At 35.4% G+C, this 4112-nt stretch overlaps 1 pseudogene; it reads left to right on the forward strand.

Moving 5' to 3' along the window:
* The first annotated feature begins 245 nt into the window (after positions 1 to 245).
* Positions 246 to 2283, forward strand: LOC132041854 (receptor-like protein EIX2; annotated as a pseudogene).
* The last annotated feature ends 1829 nt before the right edge of the window (positions 2284 to 4112 follow it).

Here is a 4112-nt window from a genome sequence, read left to right on the forward strand (position 1 = left end):
ATAGTCTTGTTTATCTTGATCTCACAAGAAGTCAGCTGCGTGGTTTACTTCCAAATGCCTTTGGCAAAATGCGTTCACTTAGAATTCTTGATCTTTCTGGGAACTCTCTCTTAGGCAACCTTCCACATTCCTTTGAGAAAATGAGTTCAGTTACCTTTCTTGATCTCTCAAGAAACTCGTTTACGGGCAATTTACCACCAACCCTACCATCAAAACTGAAATACTTGAATTTTTCTGATAATTGTATGGAGGGTCCTTTAGCGAGAAGCATCACACAACTTAAGCAATTAGTTGTCCTCGATGTTGCTGGGAACTCTTTCAATGACTTGATTACAGAACATTTCTTGAATTTCACTGACTTGAGAGTGTTAGATTTGTCATCCAACTCATTTATCCACAATCTAAGTGAAAATTGGATGCCTCGTTTTCAACTTGACTTTATAAGCCTGCAGTCCTGCCGACTTGGTGCACAATTTCCCCAGTGGCTTCAAACACAAAAAGAGTTGTCATTTATTGATATCTCTCGCGCTGACATCGCAGGTGAAGTGCCTGATTGGTTCTGGAATCTTTCTGCGAAGGCATATCACATAGACCTTTCGGCAAACTATTTCAGAGGGGAAGTGCCTGATTGGTTCTGGAATCTTTCTGCGAAGACATATCACATAGACCTTTCACAGAACAATTTCAGAGGGGAAGTTCCTGATTTCAGAGAAAGAGTCAATCTTAAAAAATTGGACTTGAGCAGGAACAATTTTCATGGTCCTTTGCCTCATTTTTCACCCAAGATGATGACCTTGATTTTGGCAAGGAATTACTTTAATGGTACCATTGCGCCTATATGTGAATCACTTGTCATGAATAATTCTCTCAGTCTTCTAGACCTATCTTCAAATTCTCTATCAGGACAACTTTCAGACTGTTGGAGATATGGGAAGAATCTGGAAGGATTGAATTTAGCCTATAATAACCTATACGGGTAGATACCTCATTCAACTGGAGATCTTTCTAAACTCTTCTATCTGCAATTGCGGGACAACATTTTCTCCAAAAATCTGCCTTCATCATTGAAGAAGATAGCTGGACTAAAAATTCTTGATGTTTCTGAAAATAGTTTATCTGGAAATATACCACTTTGGTTAGGGGAGAGTTTAAACACTCTAGAGATTCTTGTATTAGGAAGAAACAAGTTTGATGGAAATATTCCGTTGCAGATTTGCCAGCTTAAATACCTGTATATGTTGGACCTTAGTTCCAATGCTCTATCAGGAACTATTCCAAGGTGTTTTGAAAATCTCCACACCATGTCCGGGGTAGAGGAGGCTCCTTCCTTTACTTATGGACCCTATGCAGATTACAGGATTCGTGGGGTCCTCGTACTTAAGGCGTTGTATTTAGAAAATTTTTTTCACTGGATGAATGTGGCAATTGATCTAGCAGAGAACCATTTATCAGGGGAAATTCCCAAGGAAATCACCAGCCTTACTACACTGAGGTCTCTGAATTTATCTAGGAATAATTTCACAGGAGCAATTCCACTTGACATTGGCAACTTGCAAACTTTGGAATTTCTCGGTCTTTCCAGGAACAAGCTGTCATGCTCCTTTCCTGCCAGTATTGTAGAACTTGCCTTTCTTTCGGTTGCGGATTTTTCTTTCAATGATTTGACAGGAAAAATTCCATCTGGAAATCAATTCGATACCTTCGAGGATAGTTCTTATGTTGGGAATCCAAACTTGTGCGGATTGCCACTCTCACGAGTCTTGCTCGGATCATTTACTTGAGGACATGACTCACTGTAATAATGAGCAGGAGGTGCAGGCCGTTCAACACGGAGAAAACAACAACTGGCTCGAGGAATTTTCGTTCTACATTAGCATGGGAATTGGATTCAATACAGGTTTCTGGGTATTTTGGGCTACTCTAATGTTGAAAAAGTTTTGGAGATATGCCTATATGAGGTGCCTGGATAACATGGGCAACAAGATTTATGTGTTTGCTGCCATCAGATTGAAAAATAACAAGCAGCAAGAAGGGTGAGCAAGAGAAAACATCATAAGATTGAAGTTTGTCCAGATCGAGCTACTCCTTTTACCTTTCTGTACCTTTTCTTATATTTGGTTTTGTAAAATCTTCTTACTTATTATGTTTGTGTGTATGCTTAGTTGCATATTTTCCTTTACTTTCTTCATTTTCTTTTATAATATTTCGGCTTGTGCAATGAAAGTAGCTTGATCCTTTCAATTTTAATGAATCAAATAAGCAATTCATATAAATACAACAAAAGAGTGTAATCTCAAATTGGTATAAATAAGTGTTGTTTCGAGTATGTAATGGGGAGCTTTGTTTCTAAAACGGGATTTGGTTTGAAAAATTTTACTCTGCGTGAGTGACTCTTTCTACGGTTGACAAGTGTCCTTGGGGGACCCAGAATTTCCCCGTTTCATTTTCTTTTTTATTTTAGGGGTGCAAATTCATTTTGCTTCAGACCGAATGAAAGTTGAAAATGCCAGCAACATTGATTAACCCACAACCTTATGATATTTATTTTCTATCTTTTATCTCCTTCTATTTTGATTTATGTAATGCAAGGTTGGAAATCAGTATAAGTAAAAGTGGTGCTATTTGGAAAGACAAATGAACTTTTTGAGGAAGAACAAAAATCAGATTTTGATTATTACTAATTTTTTTTTGGGTTCAAGATAAAACTATAGTTTTCAGGTGATGGTTTTGTTGTAATTGGAATTTTAAGTAAACAAACATGAAGTGAAACTATTGCTTGAAGGTTTGATGCTTGGTGAACATTTTATGCTAAGCTCGTTGGAGGGGGAAGAAATGAGCTCTTGTTTCATGGAGTGTCTTCTCTTTGCGTTATTTTTCCTCGTTTCTCTTTTATTTTTAAAGACAATCGTTTAAGAAAATCTGAAGTCTTAGAGATGGGCTTAAAAAGAACAGTTTATAAGCCCCCGAAAAAAAGAAAAAAAAAATAGAGTAGCCTAACATTTTTTTTTTTTTTTTTTTTTTTTGCTTATAGTTCGTTTTCAGCCTTTTTGCTCGCTTTTTTTTAAGTTTTAAACCGCCCAATTACTTTTTTTACTATTTTAAGACAAAACGATTTCTTATGTTCTGGCCACCCAAACACTCAAAAAGCTCCCGAAAGCTATTTTCAAGAACTTATAAGTCAATCCAAAGGGGCTCTTAGTGCAGTAATTTGAGAAAAAAAATATCCAACCAGAGTTCCAGGTTTTAAATTGTATGTAGATTGGAGCTGGGATATTGACTAGGTAGACGAATAAGAAAATGAAAAAAGGAAGAGGGGCAGGGGGCGAGGGAGGGGATCTGGGTGTGACTCACTGTCCAAGTGTCAGAAGGAGAATGGGCCCTCACACAATTATTGTTGGTTGTGCCTCACTTATAGTAAAAAATTTCGATTTGAAACAAACTCATAAGAAGGAAAAAAAAAAAAAACTTAAGCAGGCAGTTGAGGCGAATTTATGTGGAGCAGATTGAAAACATAAAAAATTGCTAGGTGGTGAGTTCTTGTATGTTAAGACTAAAAACCTAACTCACAATCATGCCGCCAAGTTAATTCTTTGGATGGTCACCCAAACTTAGGAAATTTCCTACAAAAATCACTTTTGTTTCATTTAGAATAATAAAACACTATTTTCCTCAAAAAGTATCTAAGCATCTCAATGTCTCCTTCTCTCCTAAATAGCATGCCAGGTCATCAGAACCCCATATTTTTTAAATAATAGACTTGTTTAACTCATTAAACTCATTTATTTTATATCCAATCAAATATGAACCAATTTAAAAATGCCAAAGGAACAAACTAGGATGTAATCTAAATGAATTAGAATTAAAAGATGAATTCTTTAAATCTATAGATTATGTTTTAAAAATTAAAATTTAACTATAAAAAAAAAATTGAATTTGAGTTACTTTAGAGCTCTAGTTTATACATTGCTAGATATTAACGTGACAAGTTGGAATATCTATATCATAACTTGAAATAAATTAAAAATGTATTATATTTCATATAAGGAAAAATGTATTATATTTCATATAAGGCTAATAATATAATATTTCTAAATAAAAAAATAAGAACACTA

This window comes from Lycium ferocissimum, unplaced genomic scaffold, assembly GCF_029784015.1.
Source record: "Lycium ferocissimum isolate CSIRO_LF1 unplaced genomic scaffold, AGI_CSIRO_Lferr_CH_V1 ctg11992, whole genome shotgun sequence".
NCBI lineage: Eukaryota > Viridiplantae > Streptophyta > Magnoliopsida > Solanales > Solanaceae > Lycium > Lycium ferocissimum.